Source organism: Phocoena sinus, chromosome 1 (assembly GCF_008692025.1).
Source record: "Phocoena sinus isolate mPhoSin1 chromosome 1, mPhoSin1.pri, whole genome shotgun sequence".
NCBI lineage: Eukaryota > Metazoa > Chordata > Mammalia > Artiodactyla > Phocoenidae > Phocoena > Phocoena sinus.
In genome coordinates, this window is record NC_045763.1 from 39,794,920 (window position 1) to 39,817,513 (window position 22,594).

The following is a 22,594-nucleotide window of genomic DNA, read 5'->3' on the forward strand; positions in this document are numbered from 1 at the left end:
CTAGATTTACACCTTAATAATACTGTCTTATGATCCACAAGCATGGCTAATCTCTCTTTAGTTTTTCTTTAACTTCCCCTCAGCAATCTTTTGAGGTTTTCAGTGTATACAACCTGCATATCTTTTGTAAAATTTTCCCCTAAGTACTTCATAATTTTTGATTCTCTTATAAATAGCCTTTAAAATTTTTCAGTTTATGACTGCACTTTCCAAGTGTATAAAATACAATTCTATTTTGTATATTGTTCTTATTTCCCATAACATTGCATTTTCTATATCTATTGAAATGATCATATGGATCTGTGATGATATCCCCTCTCAATGGCCAAACTCATCTGGGAATCACAGGGCAAGGGAGTATCATTGATGAAATGCAGGGAAGCCAGCCTCTCAGAGCAAGAGTAGAGTAGAGAAAGGTGGGAAAAGGATCTGGAAGGGCAAACCAGCACAACACATGTGCGTGTGTGAGGGGATGTGCCTCTGAGTTCTCTATTCTATACCAATGGCGTATCTGTTCATCTGTTCTTATGCCAGTACTGTGAAGCATTAATACCATGATTTTGTATCATGTCAGTACCTGGAAAGGTGAGTTCTTCTCTCTTCATTTTTCTTTTTTCAATATTTAAAGCTTCTAGGTTAAATATATTTGTATTCCTCCATGTACATTTTAGAGTAAGTAGATTGAGTTCTCAAAAAATCAACTGGAATTTTGATTGGCCTTGTATTAAATGTTTATATTGATTTCAGAGAAGAGATATGTTTTTAATATTAAGTCAGCCTGTCTAAGAGCAGTAATGTGTCTCTGCTTATGCAGATAATCTTCTGTGTCCTATGTTAGTGTTATACTCTTTTACGTAGTGGTCCATTGTATTCTTGGTTAAATTAATTCCTGGGTACTTCCTGTGTTGCTGCTACAAGGAATGGTGCAAATATTTAGTGAGTGCCTTCTTTGTGCAGGCCCTGTTTTGGATGCTACGGATACAGTAGTGAACATGACCTTGTCCCTGGTCTCATGGAGGTGACACTACAAAAACAGACATCACACGTGTAAACAGACAAATATATGGCCACACATTGTGAAGAGCTGAAGCAAAGGCCCAGCTTTCCACCCTGGCCCTCTGCCTTCCCAGTGTCATTTCTCAGTGCTCTGTGTCACTGCTCTTACAAAGATCCCAGCTAGATGTCAGGAAAGCAGGATTTCCAGCTCCAGATCTGATTCTATCTAGCCAGTTTGTTCATCTTTAGAATGAAGAGTTGCACTACACAACCTTTTAGGACTCTTCCAGCTCTATACATCTTCTTTTGTTTCTTCCTCCTCTCCCTCTCTTGTTCTTTCTCTCTCTTTCTTTCTCTTTTTCCCTCCCCACCCCCCATCTTTCCTTCTTTCCTTCCTTCTTTCTTCCATGATTGAGTATGAAGGGAAGAATAGTATTACCTTGGGAAGAGAAACTGCTTAATTTTCTTAAAACTGTCTAGTTTTAAGTTCTGTTGAGATGCTCAGGCCAAATGCCCACAGTAGAACATGCAGGTGTGGCTCTTAGGAGTAGAGTCCATGCTAGAGATGGACACTTGAGAGATACACTAAAAGTCGTTATGTGAGTAAGGCCGCTTAGAGAGTGTATAAAATAAGAAAAGAGGAGGATTAAGAATAGAAACCAAGGACTGAGGCACTGAAAGTAAAATTAGAGAGAGGAAAGGTCTTTCAGAGGAAAATTGCCTTAGCTTTACTTTTCTAAGACAAAGGTTTTTAATCTCCTATGAAGACACTGGAAGGAAGTTTGATCATTCATGATCAATCTTTTAGAATCCTTTTTACATCATCCTCACTCTGGAATAAAACTGGTCAAACTGGTGGCCTTCTATGATTCGAAAGTATAGCACTTACTTCTAATGATTTTGTTAACAAGATGTTAGAGCAAGCCACCTCATTGCTCATTGCCTCAGTTTCCTCATCTAAAAAATGGGCATGACAAGGCCTGTTTGATGAGGCTGTGGTGAATGTGAAATTTGAGTCTAGGAAAGGAGGAAATGTCTGTAGAACTAGGAAATATTAGTGTAACCATTCTCTGTGATAACACCAAGGGTTAAATTTGCTTTCTGTCTTTGACCCTTTTTTTTTCCCCATCCAGTGGTTAACGTTTTTGTAAACTAGTGTTCGTTCCATTCTCACATATCTTTTCCTTCTGTCTCAGCTCTTCTGGGCTCCCCACACCCAGCAGTTGGGAGATCAGAAAGACACCATCTGCTGCTTAATAAACAGACATGTATTCGTTTATAAGCTGATTGGATCAGGGTGTCTTGAAGTCCGTGTTCTAAACGTTCATACATTCCATCACTTATCTAAGGTCACACCCAGAGGCTCTGTGGCTGGGATGAATCACAGCTGAGCTGACCATCCTTCCTGGAATCCGTGGGCTGCAACGGACGTGAGTTTAGCCAAAGTGGACACCTGCCACCTACTCGGAACAGAAATGACCCCTGGGCATCACATCTTAACCGAGTCCTCTTAGAGCCCTGATCAGCAAGCGCTGAGGATCATGGATGGAGCTTCTATTGAGTATCTTCTGCATGCTCGGTGCTGGGGTGCGGGCTGTTGCTGGCGGGGTGGAATTAGCATAATCAAGAGACCTGGAGCTCCTCAGAAGGAAAGAGGATAGCAGGGGATGGCGACAGGTTTGGGACAGAAATTGAACGCATTTCACAGGCAGCTTGTAATTTATCTAGACCAGATTGGGATCTAGCAACCCATAATTTCCCCCAAACGAATTAATACACTGCCTAAAGATCCAGAAACCTCTTTAGTGTCTCTGAGCTTATTGACTTCCGTTGGCTCCCCTCTTGCCCTGAAGTGTGTTTACTTCTCTGGGAGTCTCCGGCTCTCGTGTTCACAGGGCTTGGCGAGGGCCTTGGCCTGTCCTCCTCCAAGTGGAGATGAAGAGCTGCAGACTTCTCTGGGCTCCACAGCCATCTTCCTCGCATTCCTTATCCCCCAGCTGAATATCCCAGAGACATTAATAGATGAAGGGGAGATCGTTTGCTTTTTTTTAAAGAAGAGATGTTGGAGAAACAGAATGAAGGCGCAAAGCCCAAAGGACTCAGTCATCCCACCACCCAAAAGTTTACAAGAGCAAAAAAATCCTATTGTGAGAAAGGCACCCACAGGCCCATCGGTTTGCGTGGTACCGCCATTTTTCAGAAAGGTGCTCAGACCTCCCAATTTCAAAGCGCTTACCCAAAGTCTTATAAAAGTCCCTGGCAGAATTGAGAGTAAAATTCATGTGTCTTTCCCCCAGTCTGAGCTTCCACTGCGTACTGCAGGGAGGACTTAGGACAGCCGAAGAAGGAGGCTGTCACAAGAGTGGCCCAGTGTGGGCGGTCCAGGACAGAGCCCGGAGCCCGCGGTCACCGTGCCAGGGCCTGCACGTCACTCACGGGTCGCTCAGGCCGGTCCTGCCTTGCTTTCTGTCTTAGTCTCTTCTCCTAGGAGGTTGGGCTTTTCAGATGTGCTCCCCTCGACACAGCAGGGCTGATCTGGTGGCAGGGGCAGAGGCACCCAGGGCTGTGTCTGTTGGGATGTCTCACCTCTCTGGGCCCACTCTGAGCTGCACACCCACCACCAAAACAGGGTCTGAAAGCCAGCAGGAGGTGAGTGGATATTGGTACTAGAGATGGAATGTGGACTCACAGTCAGACAGATTGAAATTCAGGACCCAAATCTACCAATGCTTAGTTGTACCAGATTACACAAGCCATTTTCTGAGCCTCAGTTTCTGAATTTGATTTTGGCCCCAACCCAGGCGAAGAACGCATATTAGAAAAATAAGAAGCAGAGAGGTGGAACGGCGGCCCCAGTGTAACACTGATCATATGAGGGGGTAGGTCCTGGCCGAGTTAGCCCACATCCATGCCAGGCACTATGCGTTAGTCCTCACTCCAGCTCTGGGAGGGAGGTACCATGCTTATCCCATTTTATGGATGAGGAAACTTATATGTTCCTCACATGTTCCCTGAGGCAGGTGAAGAAATTCTTCCCACTTTGTAGGGGAGAAGCTGAGGCGCAGAGAGGATGATACGTAGTGCGCCCGGGTCACCCAGTAAGGAGTTGCTGGAGGAGCAGAGTCTGAGTCCAGGTCTCCAGGCTCCCAGCTCAAGGGTCTCTCATCGCCCACACTTGCTGGGTCCCACCAAGCCCCAGGGAGGGCATCCCGCCCTGGCATGTGGTCTCCTTGGCCAGCTTTGCCCCTCTTGCCTGGGAAGCACTGCCCTCATCCCCTGCCAGACAGACTTGTTGCCCAACTTGTGGGCAGGACCCAAGCCTGGCAGCCTTTGGTGGTCATCCCAGTCGAGCTGCTCTTTCCCGCGCCGAGTGTAGCACACAGCACGACTTCATCATCCAAATATGTCCTGCCAGACAGCTTCAGCTGCTGGCCGGCAGGGCATTTGGCGGCCTGAGAGAGCTTGGCACTAATTGGACCCAGCGGACGTAAATCAGGCCTCTCGTTGAGAGGAAGTCCAGCCGTTCCCTGGCAGGCAAGGGGTGAGAGGTCAGAAGGCTGGTAGGATGAGAACCTCCCACTAAAAGGGGTTGAGTCCACAAGGGCCCAGTGACCTTAGCAAGTGTCCTGAACCCTCTGGTGTCTCCATCCATCTGAAGTTAAGAGGTTGTACCCAATGATCTCTGATAGTTCATGCCAGAGTGTAGAGCAGTCCTGTTGCGCGCGCGCGCGTGCGTGCGTGCGTGCGTGCGTGTGTGTGTGTGACATCTTTCCTTTCTGCTTGGAGCACCATCAGGGATAAATCTCATTATATCCTGTGGAGCGAAGGGCTGAGTGCTTTCACCTGACTCGGGGGAGGTAAGAGAAATTCCTTCCCATGAACGCAAGATGTCCCAAGGGCTTTCTATGTCCAGAACCTTTGTGGCAGAAGGCTTGGATACACCTGGAAACAGAGCAAGGCCCTCTAGGAAGGGAGGGCTTCCCAGCTAAGCTGGGTGGCTCACCAATAGGAGGGTGGGAGGTTGCTGTCAGGATCTGTCTTAAGAGCAGACTTGAGCTGGAAGCAATCTGTGGTCAGCTGTGCCGAGATGAAGCTGGAAAATGGTGGGTCAGGTTTGAAGACAAATTATAACAACTCTACAACCTGTGATTTTGCCAAGCACACACGTGCTTAACCAGCCATGCAGTCACTAGTGCATCTACTCACATGCTCAGTGTTTAGGAAGCACCCACCATGTGCTGGGTGCTGTGCTGGGCACTGGGAATGTCGACGAATCGGGCTCCACTGCTGCCTTCTTCAAAGTCACAGTCTACAGGGAAGGACGCGCATCGGAAAAATTGATGACAAGATAGTGTGATGAGTCCTTTACCGAAGATATGTCCACACTCCTCTGAACGCAGAAGAGGGCGTTAGGGACTCTGACTTCGCAGGGGTGGGGGTGGTGGAGGGGGCAGACAGGCTGCCCAGGAGAAGGTGGCATCAGCAGCGACTTGAAGAGTAAGTTCAAAGCCCTGGAGGGGAGAGTTAGAGGAGGGGAGAGAGCATGAGCAAAGCTGAACAGAAGTACCAAAGGGATGCTGTGATCAGAGGCCAGCAGAATTCCATGTAGCCTGAGGGAGGATGGATGCTCGATGGAGGGTAGGGGTGGAATAAAGGCCAGAATTAAGGCTGAGGCCTGGCCAACTCAAACCATGCCCCAGCTGGGGAGGGGAGGACCTTAGTTTGTTCCAGTATGTGTCTTATTTTTTTAAACAGCTGTTCCTAACCCTGCCTGTGCATCAGAAACACCTAGAGAGATTTTATACAATACAAATGGTCCACACCCTTGAGATCCAGACTTAGCTGGCCTGCTGATTCTAAGGTAGCTAGCGGAGCAGCCTAGCATTTCTTAAAAGCATAAGACGCTGATAAGCGCAATGGAGGAAAAGAAAGCAGAAAAGGGGGTCAGAGAATGCTGAGGGAGGAAGGTGGCACAACCTTAAACAGTGTTTTAAAGAGAAGACCTGAAGGAGGAAGCCGTGGGAAAATCTGGAGAAAGACCCCTCCAGGTGGAGCAAACAGCAGGTGCAAAGGCTGTGAGGCAGGGCTGACTTGTCTTAAAGGAAGAACAACGAAGTCGGTGTTGCTGGAATGTAGATGAGGTCAGAGAGATAATGGGGGCAGGTGGGTTGTGTTGGGCGTATACTCTGGCCTTTTTGAACTATTGATTTAGTCCATCTCATCCATCATCTGGTGAGGAAACTGGTGTGGAGAAGTGCCACTTTACTAGATACGTCTTTTCTGCATCCCTCTTTCACACGAGACTCTGAACTAGGCTGTGTGTCTGGGTGGTGTAGAGGAGCACATTGCCGAGTAGAATACAGGCTCTATTTCCCCAAAGATCCCAGTCCGGGAGGAGAGGCCCAGGCCCATGCAACCCTTTCCAGCAGAAGGCAGATTTCAATCCATGCTGCTATCCTGATTTCAACTGGAGCAGAAATATCGTCACAGTTCAAGGTGGTCTTAGAGAGAGGGGGCACGTGAAGGGTGGGTAGTGCTGCAGCAGGCACAGCAGGAAGCTCTTGCCCGACGAAACAGGACAAGTGCATGGCCGAGATGGAGCCGGAATGGATGTCCGTGCTTTGGGGGAGGCAGCTTGAGAGCGTGGAGTCAGTAAGTCCCAGGTTTCAAGTCTGCTCAGCCTTGAAATTTGAGACCAACTGGTTGCACATGGCTTTACGTCTTTGTGTCTCCCTGGTCTCAATTTTCCCATCTTTTCCATGGAGTTAATCCCGTCTCTGAAGATTGGCTGTGAAAATTGGTGAAGTCATGCATGTGCACGTGTCTACCAGCTCAGGGCCTGGTGGGGAGCGAGTCTCGGGAAGTATCACGTGGTCCCTGTTAATGGTGAGAGCCTCTTCTCTTTGGCTGCACTGGGCTGATTCCATCAACTGTAGTGGGGGGGGAAGAAAGCCAGGTGGCGGGGGCAGGAGAGCACAGTTTGGTTGTTTTCCTCTCCACATCCAACACCTCTTTCTGGCTTTATGGAAGCCATTATGGGCAAGGCGCCACCCGGCAGTACCCATGGCGATTCCCATTGCCCATCCCATTGACCATTGTGCTCCATATGTCAACCACCCCAGAGCTGCCATCCTTATTATTATTGCCTTATTTCGTGGGGTGGGGGCATGGGGAGGGGACAGCAACATCAGGGAAGGAACCAGGGCTTCTCTGTGTGTTTTTTCCTCCCTACCATACTGACCTTCACAGCCAGGCCATACGGACCTCGGAGGAACCTAGCACACCAAGGTGAGCTGTGAGCTGTGGAGCAGGTGGTGGAGCTGGGGACCCCCCCCCCCACCCACAACATCCATCCTAAGTCACATTGGTCATTTGGTCCTGTCCCCGCTGCCCTGCCAGGACTCTCAGCTCTACCCTCTGGCCTAGGCCCCCTTCTAATTTGATTTAGGTTCTGGGGAGAGGGGCTGGACTAGGGCGGGGTAGGCTCACACCTACAGGTTAACGCTCTCTCTCTGCCAAGAAAGGAACATTTCTGAGGCAATCTGTTTAGATGCAAGTTCTTTGTTCTCTTGATGATTCTTTCTTTCAATAAGCGTCTCTCAGGCACCGTTCCCCGATGCTGTATCTTCAGCACTGAGGATAAAGAGGCAAGGCAGACCGAGTCCCTGCCCTGGATATGCTTACCACTTCTCGGGAGGCAGAAAGGGAGACCTGTAATCACTGGGTACGCTGAAGGACGTGAGAAAGATACTTGGGGGATCCAGGGAGCAAGGGATTGATTCTAGCCTGTCTCCAACCGATGGTCATTCACTCATTCATTCATTCACTGAGCTTGGGCCCTGGTGGGGTCCTCAGAACTGGTGTGGAGCTGGGGATGGGCAGGCCCAAATTTAACTTTGAAACAGGCCATTAAAGAGACAGTGTCAGGGAAGTGAGGGGGGTGGGAGCAACCTCTTCAGGAGAGGAGGATTAGAGTAGGGGGCAGGGGGCAGCTCCCCAGATGAGGGGGAATTGACTTCGGCTTTGCAGAAGGGAAAGCCTTTGGCTTCTTGGAGATACAAAGATGGGCTCCTGGAGACCCACATTTACCACCTGCTGGGTGTCCTGGGATAGTTCTCATTTAAACTACCTGGGTCCTATTTGAAATATCAATTTGGGACTGGGTTTTTTTTGTTTTTTTTTTTGCGGTACGCGGGCCTCTCACTGTTGTGGCCTTTCCCTTTGCGGAGCACAGGCTCCGGACGCACAGGCTCAGTGGCCATGGCTCATGGGCCCAGCCGCTCCGCGGCATGTGGGATCTTCCCGGACCGGGGCACGAACCCGTGTCCCCTGCATGGACAGGTGGACTCTCAACCACTGCGCCACCAGGGAAGCCTGGGGCTGGTTTTTTTACACATATTTATGTAGTAGTAGTTTCATTAAAGGCTATATGTGCTCACAGACCTTTTATGATGTAATTGCTTTGATCAAACTTTTCAGAGGAATAAATTAATCAAATAAGAATAGGCCATTCCCTATATCACGTGTCTTGATTTCTGGTCCAGAAATATCAGCTCTGTGCTTATATCCACCAGCTGGGGTCTAGTTTGACCTCTTAACCCAACCACAAGGTGTCCTCAGGAAAGGTTCTGCCCTCAGTCAGCTCCCCTGAAGTGGAAGGGGTAGTGGGGAGAAGGAGATGAAGGGATGAGGGCTCCCAGGTCCTCTCATCAGGTGCAAGGTGGGGGAGCGTTAGCACTCCCAGGTTGAAATGACCCTGAGCCCCAAGAAAGGAAGTTCAAGGATAGGGAAGGTGTGGTTATCTTCCTGGTTAAGCACAAGGGATTTTGAATCAGCTCTGTCTTTGGGCTAGTCAATTACCTAATGTACCTGTGCCTGGTGTGTCTTCCGCGGGCTTACTGAGGGCGTCGTATGAGATCATGTAAAGCGCTATCAACTTGTATCTGGCGCTTAGTAAGGTGGCAGGTTTAGTGGTCGTAGCGATAGCACTGGGAGCCTGCAATGGATATGACTTTTGGGACCAGAACCTTCACAGTCCTTGAGATCCTGTTACCACCAGGACAGTTACCCAGCCCTCCCTCACCACTTCTAATTCACACACACCTGAGCAGGTCCCACCAGAGGCCAGAGGTGGAAATGCTCAAAAATCATAAAACAAAAGGATGAAGATGATGACAGACCTAAGGCTGTCACTGTGGGAATCGGGGACCCCCCAGGCCCCCAAAGCCAGCAGTTTCTCTCAGAAGAGCCCAGGGGCTCTGTGCCTTTACGAGGCCCTTTATTCTCCTCTGCATTCTGCTGGTTCTATCCATTACCCCTGAATGGAAATGGAAGCTTAAATTTTCTCTCTTGAAGCCATTAACACTCTGGGCTCTTGACAGGAAACACAGCTCAGCTTTAATTAGCCACAGCAAGCTCCCTGCATGAGCTTCTATCACAGCCCGAGGACTTCAAAGATAAAGGCTTCTCCATTCTCTCTAATCACAGCTATTAATGAGCCAATTAAGGCTTTCTCTGGGGCCAAGGCAAGCAGCTCGCTTAGTACCTTGGGCACACAGCTCTGCCCTGCTGCCAGGAAGCTTGAAAATGCCTGGGACTGGGAGCTCTGGCTCTGTAGCGTATCCGCCGTGGGTCCTCGGATGGAACAAATGTCCTCTGTGAGTCACTTTCCACAACAGGGGAGAATAACACTATTTCTTCCAAGGAGCAATTCTTATAACAGGAATAAGTACAGGTCAGTGATTCTCAAATTTTAGCATGCTTCAGCATCACCAGGAGGCCTTATTAAAACTCTTGACTGGGCTCCATTCTGGGCTCCTGACTCAGCTGGTCTGGAAGGGGTGGCATGCAAGAATTTGCGTTTCTGACTTATTCCCAAGTGATACTGATACTGCTGGTTCGGGGACACATTTGGAGAAGTGCTGCTCTAGACAAGTGTGAGGTATTACATGAAGATTTTGATTGCACTCCCATCTATAAATGTCCCCCAACCTCTTTCCTTCACCTGTGCCTCAACTGACAGTTTCCAGGGGCCTCCCGCTTGGCTATCAACACGTGGACACACCGGTGTTTATGGCGGTGAGGTGGCCAGCCAGAGAGTACTCCAGGTGCTATCAGTCCTGGGCAGAATTTGGCAGGACCACTTCTTTGCCTAATCTCGGCACTAAGATTCCAGGTCCCGATGTTGATCAGAAGCCACTGAAGTCTCCAGCATCTCCTTCGGGAGGGGAAATGCGTCGGGACTTCCTGATTCCAGAGAAGGCAGAAAGCATGGAGTCTTCAAAGTCTTCTTGACAGATGCACTGCCTGTTGGACACCGGCACGGTGGAAACGAACAGGAAGGAGGGCAGCTCAGCATGGGAAACACAAGCAAAGTGGTGTGGCAGGATCGTGCATGTGATTTTAGGGCACTAGTTAGATCTTCTACTGATGGCCTGACTGAAGTCTAACTGAAGTCCCTCGGGCTGCATTTTGCCTGTTTCCTTAGGCAACAGAGACAGCCTCATACTCATTTCAACTGCTGCCTTCTGCTTGCAGTGGCCGAGAGTGTGACTAGTGTCACCCTGTGCTTCCGGCTTTAAAGACAAACTTTCGTTGTCAAAGATGTTACCAGTTCAGGTACGTAGGATGCTGGGTTTCAGCCGGGGCTGTGGCCTCCGTGTCCAGATCCTCGTGATGCTCACTCCCACCAGCTATGCCGTTCTTCATCCCCCACCCCACCCCCAGGTCTGATTCAGCCTTCGCCGCCCACCTTGAGTTCTTCAGAGAGCTCGCCCCTGAGCACGCCTGCTTTGGCGGTATTTGCTTTGTAGACAGCACGTCCCAAAGTGTGTGCCCACGGGCCTCAGGGGATGTTAGCAGCTATAATGTGACTGAGGTGTCCCTTGCGGAGTGCTGGACCAGGTGAAGTAAGTCAGGTATCTTTTCTGTAGGACCTCTCAGAGCCTTGACTATACTAGTGGAGGTGGGTTGGAAGACTCAAGAGGGATGCTTAACAAGCAACATTTCCAAACTCCTTTCACCACACAGTGTATACTTTTCCCACAGAAGAGCTAACTGAGCTTCAGAGTCCAGTGGACTTGGTTTCCCCATCCCGGGACTCACACCTCTTTATCTGTAAAATGGAGAGCGGTCCTTAGCTTGGAGGGCTGTTGGAATGTTTAAGTGAGGTGACGTATGAAAGATGCACAGCCCAGGGTGAGGTATACAGTAGGGGCTCAATAAATGTGAATTTTCTGCTCTCCTTTTTGCTTTTCTGGCAGAAACTTACCATTTGAGTCAAATATGAGTTGTACCAAACAGGTTGTGTGGCAAGTACTCGGCCTGTGAGGGTGAAACCGCACTCGAATTCACAGGGTCGGAGGAGTGAGAGCTCAGAAGGGACGGGGCCATCCAAGCAAACTTCCTGGAGGAAGCTGTCTTTGCTGGGCCAGACTCTTAAGCTAGTTCTCCAGCAAAGGCCTGGGGCAGGGGAGGCAGGAGGGGGAACCTTTAGAACTGCATCTCTCTGCAAGCAAGCTCCAGCGGGAATCCTTTTCTTTATTTTTCTTTTCCACCCTGGAGGCCCATTTCCCCACCAAATCCAGCCGACACAGCACTTGCCTTCTCCTCCCACAGCCTGAACTTGGCCAGCATCTCAAGTTCCAGAGGTGTGAGCCTCGGAGTGGGGCCCTCCTGGCTTGTGGAAATTCACTGGGCCCGCTGAAGCCTGTTATACTGATGCCGTCAGGAAGCTCAGGGCAAGCAGGCCACCAGGACCCAGGGTGCTGGCCCGGAGCCTACCTACGCTGACCTTGGCCACAGGGGTGGGTGGGAGGAGTTCACTCAAAGCTGAGGAGGAAGCAGTACTGGAGATTTTCTCCCCCAGACTCTGTATCGCCCCCTGAGCCCTGACCTCCACCAACCAACCGTTTCAGGAGATGCCACTTTGAACCAGGCATATTTCCTCCTGAAGTCATTTAATCCTCCTAAAGTATCATTACAGTTTCCATTTTACTGATGAGAAAACAAAGACGCAGAGTCAGCTTGAAACTAGGTCCATTTGGTTCAAAGTCCAAGCTTTTTCTACTAGTCCTATGGAGCCATTATTTCCCTTTGTGCCTTCCCTAGTTTGTCTGGCATGTCACCACCTCCAGAAAGCCTTCTTGGTCGTCACCCGAGGCCATGCTTATGTCCCCTTCTGAGTGTCTACAGTTGGAACCACAAGGCACATCTCCTGTCAGTCCATCTTTCCGGGAAGGGAAGGACGGGGTGGGTGTCCTATACTGTACCCCTAGAGCCTGGCACGGCCCACATCATAATCTCTGCTGAGAGAAGGGGTGAAGAAGTATCATTTTCAAGAGTATGCAGACCTATCAGGTGCTTTGCATCCCCGTCCAGTTCTGAGGTGCTCAGCATCTTTGAACCCCGCTACAATCCTCCACCCTTCCTTACACCCGACGGGCTGGCCTCACAGATACTCCCTGACTCGGCTTTCCAAGGCATCGTCTGCTTCACCTCCTGTGACTCAGCTTGCTTCCTGGACTTCAGCAGGACCCCCAGGTATTCATGAGCAGACTCCTGTGGCTGGACACCCTCAGGAGGGCTCTGTAAGATCTCGGCTCCAGTTCTCTTCCTCCAAACCAGCCGTGGTCCGGCACGTCTGCGTCTGACCCGGAGCTCACCCTCCACCCGCCAACACCCGCTTCAGTGATTAGTGAAGGTGCCAGGGAAATTACGAAAACCACGTGACAGGTAAATGGCTGTTCCTGCAACTTTCTTAGGTTTCAAAGGGAGGACGGTTTGCTCCAGCATGTGGGCTGGGAATTCAGGCTTTGCAAGCACTTTCCAGAAGGCTCGGGCAAGGCAAACCTTACAGGATTCTGCTTTCCCTTCAGTGGAATCCAACTGGGCCTCTCGGCCTCTGGGACTGAGATCGACCATGAACCAGACTCCATCCAAACACTGTGGCTTTGTTCCCCTGCATGAAGAGCAGACATGCAAATGGGTTGTGAGGAGGAAGGGAACGAAGTAAACAGAGGGTGCCAGAGCTGGAGAACACCTTGGGTCACTAAGTGCAATCTTTTCACTTTCAGGACAGGGAAACTGAGACCCAGAGCAAGGCGTTGGCCTAGTGTCCAGCAGCTTCTTGGAGACTGAGCCGTGGCTGCAGGGAACACATCGGTGTCTCTCTAAAATCTTGGGAAAGCTAGAGTGATAAATGAACGTCTGGGAGGAATTGTGTCCAGAATCTTCTCTCTGTACTGGCTGGTATAAATGTCACAGGCACATGGGTTGTGCTTGTCCCATCTGTGGATGATGCTGGGCACGGGCTGCTGAGGTGTATAAGGACAGTGAAGGCTGGTCGGGATGTATAGCCAGATGCTTTTGTCTTCCAGCCTCTGGCCACCTGCTTCTGTCCTCCAGGAATCTGGAGGCCCGTAGAACTCACAGGCAGACTACATCCTGCAACAGAGCTCAACTTGGGCACAAGTTGCCTTTGGCATGGGGAGACAAGAGTCTAAAGTTGCCAAACACCACACTGTTTCTACAGGGTCCCAAGAAATACCTGTGAAAGCAACTTCCACACATCAGTACTGGAGTGCCTACGGGTGGTCCTTATGTAAACATATATTGAGCAACTCTTATGTGCTAGCACCTTCAATAGCTCCCTATTGCCTACAAGAAGTGGAGCCTAATCCCTTCCCACAACGCTCAAGACCCTTCTGGACTTATCTGTCCTTTTCGTCACGTGTCATCTTTGAAAATTCAGTACATACCATTCACAGCCATCATTCGGAAAGCACCATCCCCTTTTTTGCCTCTGAATCTTTTTAAAATACTGCCTGGGGTGCTCTTTTTTCTTTCTTTATCTGGAGGACTCCTTATCCTTCTCTCTAACCCAACAACCCGACAAAGAAAGTGACACTTCTCCATCAGGCCTACCCTTTCCCAATCCCCAGGCAGTTGTACCTTCAAAATATATCTCAAACCTGACTCTTTTCACTGTCTGCACTGCCAACTCCCAGCTCCAAGCTGCCAGCAGCCCTTGCCTGGTCTACTCCGGTAGGCTCCTAACTGGTCTCCCTGCTTCCAATCTTTTCCCACCACAGGCTCTTCTCTCTGCAGCATCCAGGGTGATCTTTCATACATCATAAATCAGATCAAATCACTTCTGTGCTTAAGACCCTCAATGGCTGCCCGTTGCAATCCGTACCATGGTTGACATCATTTCCCCTGCCTGTCTCTCCACTGCCATGTCATCCATTCTCCACCTTTCCCAGCCACAGTGACCACCTTCTTGTTCCTTGAAGAACCAAGGTTATTCAGGAATCTTTGCCTTCCTATGTCCCTGGAAGTCTCCCCCACCCCAGCTCCTCTCTCACGGTGAGCTCTTTTCATAATTTGGGTCTTAGCTCAAATATCACTTCTGAGAGGGGTCTTCCCTGACCATTCTATCCAAAGTAGCCTCCCTTATATCTCCCGTTTATTGTCTTTGCAGCAATCATCCCTATATTAAGTGACTTTATGTATTTCTGTGTTTGTTTTCTGTGTCTCCTGCTGCAGTAGAGGCTCAATGATACCAGAGCTGTTCTTGTCTTTAGTGATGTATCCCCAGCATATAAAACAGTCCAGGTGCTGAGTGGGTGATTAATAATAAACATCTGTGAAGGACTGCCTTAAGCAGAGCCCTGGCAGACAGAGCCTTACGGAAGAAGGAGATCTTTGTGGGCTTTCTATAGGAAGGGAAACCTGGATGAGCCATAAAAAGACGGCAGGATTTATGTAGGCAGAGAGATTCAGAGATGGTGTCCCAGGAAGTGGGTCCCGCCAGGAGCATAAGCTGAATGGTCAGAAGGAGAGAAGAGGGCAGGGGAGAGCATGGCTGGGGCAGGGAGGCTGAGGGCTGAGCAGAGGAGGTAAGATCAGCTCTGTGCCCAGGCGAGAGGCTTGGGGCGGCGGAGTGGGGCAGACTCTGGAGCTCTTGAAGGCCAGACAGGAGAGCCCTTTTCCCTTGCTCACCTTTGCACTGTTTCCCTGCAGCCTTGCTTTGCACGCACACGGTATTATTTCTAATTGAAAAGGTAGACAGGAGCCACAGGAACTTAGGGTGTCACATAATGTCCTCATCAGTGAATGGAAATGAAACTCACCCTTGCTGGGACTGAGCAATGTCTGTGCCAATACGGGGCCTCGGAGAGGCTGGGGCAGAACTATCTGGATGGGCGGGAATAGCAAACTATAGAGACTTTGCCGGCAAATGGGCTCAAATGGGATCCAGCCACAGAGTTTGAAAACCACAGATGTTCAGAGCACACTGCCCTATAGGCTCACAGAGGCTCTCAGACTCACCTCCAACGTCCTTCAGCCTCCCGTTCAAAAGGACCTCAGTGACTCCTTGAATGCCTCCAGGGATGGAGAGCTCCCCACTCACATGCTGGAAGGCTCTGACTCTCGGAAAGCTTTCCTCATATTGAGGTGGCTCTAGTCTCCCTGAAACACCTTGACTGGACTTCAGTCTGCCCCCCGGATGGTACAGTGGACACACAATGGCAGCCGTCACACCTCCAGGGCCTTCTCACCAGACCTCACACTCTGGGCCCTTCTACCCCTTCTCCGTGTAGTTCCAGTTCCCTCCACACTTGAAGCACCTCCTCTGGGCTTGCCCCAGTTTGTCACCACTCTGCTTCCAATGCTTTGAGGAAAGTCTCCACAGGAGGGTGCCCTGGGTGTCCATCTCACACCCTTTTAACTCCTCCTTCAAGACCGTATGGCATTGCTGGTGGGAATGTAAAGTGGTGCAGCTGCTGTGGAAAACAGTATGGTGGTTCCTAAAAAAACTGAATGTACAATTCACTGTATGATCCAGCAATTCCACTTGTCAGAATAGACCCAAAGAATTGAAAGCAGGGACTTGAACACTTGTATACCAATGCTCATTGCAGCACTCTTCACAATAGCCAAAAGGTAGACGCAACCCAAATGTCCATCAGCAGGTGAATGGATAAACAAAATGGGATACATCCGTACATATTATTCAGCCTTAGAAAGGAACAAGATTCTGACACATGCTACAACATAACGAACCTTGAAAACAGAATGCTAAGTGAAGTAAGTCAGATGCAAAAAGACAAATACCGTGTGATTCCCCTTATATGAGGTACCTAGACTAGGCAAATTCATAGAGACAGAAAGTAGAAGAGAGTCTACCAGGAGCTGTGGGGAGGGAAGAAAGGGAGAGTCATGGGTACAGACTTGTAACGGTTACAGAATTTCTGCTTGGGATGATGAGAAAGTTCTAAAGATGGATATTTGTGATGGTTGCACGACATTGTGAAGGCATCTAATGCCATTGAATTGTACACTTAAAAATAGTTAATACGGCAAATTTAATGTTATGTATACTTTACCACATTTTAAAAGGCCACATATATCTACCCTCCATTCTCTGCCAAAGAGCAGTCAAGCACCAGGCATTTGCAAAGTACCTACTAAGTGCAGGGACTCTCTGACACGCTGTGGGCCATCGGCAGTAGAGACCATCCTTGTTCATGACGACACTAACAGCCAAGCGCTAGCTTAAGCAGGTACCATGAATTACTTTATTTAATACACATCGCCTTCTCAGGTAACTATTGTACAAATTTGACAAATAGAACTGAGACTCAAAGAGGCTGAGTAGTTTGCTCAGGGTTACAAGGGGACGGACTCCAATGCGAATGTCTGACTCCAGAGGCTACGTTCTTAGTCATGCTACTTCTTGAAAGAGACTTGGGAAATGCTTAAGAGCGAGAAGATACACACACACACACACACACACACACACCCTCCGAGATGGTCTGCTGGGTGAAAGGTGTGCAAAGACCCCTCTTGGAAGGGAGCAGCCTTAAACTCCATGAGTGGCAGCTGGTCTCACCCTTCTACCCTCAATCAGCATCTGTTGAATGAGTGCCCATCAGTGTGTCCTGAGAAAATCCTGAAGGAGGTGGCATCTCAACTGGGCCCTGCCATGTGGGCAGAAGGGAGGGAGGAGGACCTCAGCGTCCACTTTGTCCGGGAGCCTCCGCTGACCTCGGGGCTAGGCTTCTGGGAGCCTGTGCTCCCCTGCCCTCCTCCACCCCCCCACCCTCGAGCTTCCTGTGATAGTCCACTGTTTACTGCTGGACCAGATGGGCTCTCCCGGTGGGCAGGGCCCCATCTAACCCTGTCTGTGCCCGGTGTCCGGCCAGGAGCTGGCCTGGAGCCGGTGATCTGGGGTTTCTCACTGGAGAGAAGAACAAGAGGAGAGTGCTGGAGAAACCCAACAGAAGAGTTCAACCTTGAACCTTGTTCAACTCTCCTTATTTCCCTGTAATTAGAACAAATTCCCTGTTAGCTCAGTTTCCATTCCCAAAGGTGGAAGGAATTCAGGAAACTTCTTCCAAGATGCCAAGCCCCATTCTCAGTCTGACTGTCTAGACATATGACCCTGAGGCTGCCCCCACCGTGATCTCGCAGAACTGGCGGGGGCTGCGGTGGCAGCTGGCACACATTACCTCTGGGGCTGGCAAGGCCTCCATCCTGGGCCCAGGAGTCCTTACCCTGAGAACAGCAGCGCTGGCTGAACTGCGGAGGCCCACACCTGGCTGACAGTCGCCAGTGCAGGTGAGGGCCCGGCTGCCGCTGCATCCCACGACATCGGGGGCACACTTCACAACGAAGGCAAAGCGAATGGGCTTCCCTGGAGATGCACAGCACGGTTCCCAGCGTGTGAACCTGCTGCCCTCAGAGCTTGCCTGCCCCGACCCCTCTGCCCTGGGGCCCGGATCCCCTGCTGCCAGCACTGCAAATTACTTGGACTTAACTTCTCTCACCGAGCAACACGGAGTAGAGTAAGGAGTACAGGACAGACCTGGGTTCAAACTTAAAGTAGTCACATTTTAGTAGCTTTGAGGCCCTGGAAAAGTTATTTCATCTACTGGCATCTTAGCCTTCTCGTTTGTAAATTGGGGATAGTAAAACCTACCTTCAGGGTTCTTGGGAGGATTAAATGAGATCATATTTATAAAGTGCTTAGAACAGTGGCTGGCACATGGTTCATTTTATGTAAGTGTTTGTTAAATGAATACGAATTTATCTCAGTATGCCACATTTTAAAAGGCCACATCCTGTCTTGGAACTTGGAAGATGGTTTTAAAAACAAAAAGATTGTGGGGTAAATGAACACCTGAATCGTGTATCTGAGTCCTCAGCTCACCACAAACATATGGTGTGACTTTGGTAAGTGCTCTGCCCTCTCTGAGCCTCACTTTTCCATTTGTACAATGGGGGCGCATGACACATTATCCTGACGGTCTCTTTGGGCTTGAACATGCTGGGACCCAAAAGCTTGCGACACGGGAGCCCACCATCCATCCTCAACTGGCTCTAGTCTTGGCTTACTTTATCCTCCGATCCCTGGTGGATCCAGGCTTTCTGAACTGCCAAACTCGACCCCTTGGAAATGCCAGGTCCAGGGGTTGTCAGCATGGATTAGTTCTGGGAAACACTACAGGCAGCAGTGTCCCCAGTGAGGGCGCTTATCCTGCCTGGCCACGGAGGGGGTGAGCTGAACATTCCAATCAGCCAAGTGGCCTCAGGGGAGCATTAGAGAAAAGGACAGCGGGAAGCTGGTGTTGGAGATCTCTTAATCCTGGGGAATTTAGAGTCACCACAAAGTGGACTCCTAAATGAGTAGGGATTTGCTTCTTCTCCCAGCTTTGACAGACTGCTTCTGCACAGGGAGAGGTTTTAAATAGCAAAGGTGACTTGGCTTGATTTGGCCAAGCTCACAGTTGGACACATTCCTCCTTTGGTTCCCAGGGTTCAGAAATAGTCTGGTGGGGGCACGGAAGTGCCCTGGGAGAAAGGAGGTGTGGTCTTCTCAGGTGTCCCTGAGAGAGGACATAGGCTGCGTCAAATAAATGTGGAGGGGGCGTCCTGAACTACCATGGGGCATTTTAGGTTTAGTGGGCCTCGGAGTTGTCTTATGCGGTCCTCCTAGATGGAGACACTGAGTCCCATGAAAAAAAAAAAAGATCTGCTCAGGGTGCCCCTTGAGCAAAAGAGCGCATGGCAGAGCCAAGGGTAAGACCTGGGTCTCCGGACCCTAAAGTTGGCTGACTCCTACTCCTTAGATATACAGCTTCTGCACCAGCTACAACCAGCACAAATCAGTGCAATGTTTTATTCAGTGCATGTTTACCAAGACTTTGCCACATGCAGGTCCTGGGCAAGGCACAGGGACGGGTGGGGCTGGGGTGGGACAGAGATGAGCCAGGCTCCACCCTTGTCCTCCAGCTGCTAAAGCAGGGACTTTAGCAGCCTGAGAATAGATGCTTTAGGAGGGAGGAGCTGAGCGAGGGCAGCACATCTGGCTGGAAGGAGGAAGGGGCTGGGAGCTGGAAAGCTGCTCCTTTTCACTGGTCTTCTCTCCCCTGTTAGTCCGAGGGAGGGACGGATGAAGGCTCCCTCATTAGCTGGGGCGTCCCCTCTGGTCAGTCCGCTAAGGCAGCCTCTCCTCTCCCAAAGCCCAGCACGACTCCCCTGGAGTCTCCCTTCCAGCGGCCCTCTGGTTTGTCCCAGCCTGGCTCTAGCCTGCCTGAGGTGAATCATCTCTCACCTGGCGTGTTCCAGCCCACAGTTGTCGCATGTCTCCTGCTCTTTGCTGCTCCGGTGGCCTCCCTGCAGCAAAACCATCTTTAGGAACTGAGCTTTGTGGGACCCCGATGCTGCCTCCAATTCTCTCCAGGGCTGTCCTGGGACAAGTGCAGCCAGACAGGTTCTGGCAGCCCCAGAGGTCAGAGTCAGGACCAGTGGGAGAAGCACAAGGGCAGGATTCAGCTCCGAGGGAGGCAGTGCGGTCTGTTAGCCACAGGCTCTGGTGTTCTAAGGGAGGGCTCTGGCGGCAGGGAGGGGAAGGGGAAGGAGAGGGAGATATATGAGCAAGGGCTTGAGACCTTGTCACTTGCTCCGATGTTGTAGGGGGTGTTTAAGCATCAGATATAGGCACCACGTTCCAGACCAGGACCTAGGATTGTAAGCAGTCCAGCGCACTGGAGTTCCATGTCTGCATCCCTTCTTGGGCGGGGCACAATTCGAGAGCATTTGTGGTTGCAGATAAGCATGTGGGTCAGATCCATCTCAGCCTCCTTAGCCTTCAGTGTGGAGCCTGGCACTTGCTAGGGTCAGACGTGCTTGCTGAGTGAACGAATGATTTGTGAGTGCCGAGATCCCAGAATTACACCCGGACTGGGCCCAGTCTCTCCAGCTGAGGGATGGTTGGGGACTTGGGTGTGGAGCAAAGGCTCCCCTCTGGCTGCCAGTGTCTGAGAGCTCCCCCACTTCAAAGGACTTGTAGATAAGGAGGGCTTTCTGGGCTAAGTGAGATCCGGCCCTCCCCTAGCCTCCCCTCCCCCCAACCCCACACCAAATGTGCACATGAAAATCTAGCTTTCTTATCTGCCTAGGCTCAGATTTGGCACCCTGGGGCTTGAAAGGCTGACAGAGCAACTGATGGTACATCCAGATGTCCTTAAAGACCTCCAGCTGTGGACCATGGGACATTGTTCCTTCTGAGGTGCCAGCCCCAACTTCCACCTGCGTGAAGGTGTGAGGACCTGCTTGGCTAGGAATGGTAGAGGCTGCACCAGGAAGGCAGAGGATCCCAGTGAGAGTGACGGACCTGGCTGGAAGGATCCCAGGAGAGGAAAGAATGCTAGAGGACAAAGAAATCGGAGGATGAAAGCCTCCAATTTGAAGGTAGAATTCCCTGCATTAGACAGAGTCCTTAACCTCACATTTGAAGAGTGGATGATTGGATGGCTGAAGGATGGCTGGCTGAAATGGATGGTGGTCCATTCAAAGATTTATTGAATGCTTCCTTAGACTCCACGTGACGAATCAGACCCAGCCTCTGTCCCCAAGGAGCTCACAATACACAGACGATGACACCACAGTTGTAATTCAACTTGGAGACGGGCCTTGAAAAATGGAGGGGGTTGTGGTTACATGCTGAAGACAAGATTGAGCAGAACTCTCAATGAAGTTCTGGGGTCACTCCCCTGGGATCTGAGATGTCATGAACCACTTTGAGGTGAAATTCAAAATGAGCAAATAACTTGGTTGAAGTTTATGCCTTCTTAAAGTGGATTTCAGTATGGTTAAGGTATAGTGGCCATAAAAGTTCATGAAAAGCTTATGGAAAAAAATTAAAAATTGAGAAAGCTGTATCTCTTCATGCAGTTTGTGTGTGAATTGACAACTTGATGGGAGCACTATTCTCTCTACAGTCTTTTATTTAATACAATCCAGAAGATTATCACACACATACTTTTCAGATAAGAACACGTGGGTTCAGGGAGGTTAAGTAACTCATTCAAGGCCGCACAACCAAAGTGGCAGAGCTGGGATGTGGTGCCATAGCTCTGACTTGAATGCCAGCTGACCTTTCTTATATCACTGGATCTTAAGTTTTCCCTCAGCAGAAGGACGCATGGTACGACTCCTGCAACTCCAGAACCTACAGAAACAAGATCGAAAGTTTTAGTTCTGCACAAAGTCCTGGAAGCAGGAGAACAGGGTCAGCTTGATGGAGAAGTGGTTATTGTTCAGTGTGACTGAGGAGAGCCTTTGCTCAAGGCAGAAGAGGGAGATGGGTGAGGGAGGGAGAGCAGGCCCCTTTCCAAGGGGCTTTGAACCCCAGACCTGGAGCTGCCCCTATGTAGAGTTGATGCCCAGTAGCTGTTGGCTGGAGACCTTTACAAACCAACACAATGCCAAAGAAGCTTGGTATGGTAGAGGGAAAAGAAGGTTTGAGTTACTTGAATTCAGTTTCTACTGCTCCTTTGAACAGAATTTATGGCAAGGACTTCAGCTATTAGTAACGTGTATTAACTACTTACTTTGTGCCAGGAACAGTTCTAAGAAAATTACATACATTAACTCATTTATCCTCACAATGCTCCTGTGAGGTGGATACCGCTATGAACCCATTTTACATATGAGCAAGTAGAGGCAGTGCTTGTGCACCTTGAGCAAGTGACCCGTTCTCTAGGTCCCAGATTTTACACTTAGAGCATAGAGAATTGAGCTAAATGAGATAACTCATGTGAACATAGCCCCCACACACAATTGGTATGCAAGAAACATTTGTTGAATTGTAGTCTGACGTTAGTAATGAAGTGACAAAGCCAGTGTTTTCTGACTCCAAACTCTTTGGTTCCTTTACCACTCCATCCTCCATCCCAAGGGTCCAGCACGTAGTAGGTGAGCATTCAATGTCTCAGAAGTGGTTGATGAAATTTTTGTGAATTCCAGGGCCTGTCTTGGACCAGCTGCTTCCTTGTACTCCACCCACAGAAGGCATGGGGTGTGTTTTCTTAAGGTGGGAAGTCCCACCCACAGACACTGCTTCCCTGACTCACGGGCCTGGTCTGAAAGGGGAGCATGTGTGGGCAGCCTCAGGGGAGAGGTGGCAGGGATCCCCTGGCGAGGTTATGCTTCCCTTTCTGCTGTGTCAGCCCTTGGGCAGGATGGATCCCCACTCTCTGGGTGGTATGTGCAAGACTGCGTAGGCTTGTCTGAGAGCCAAGGGTGGATG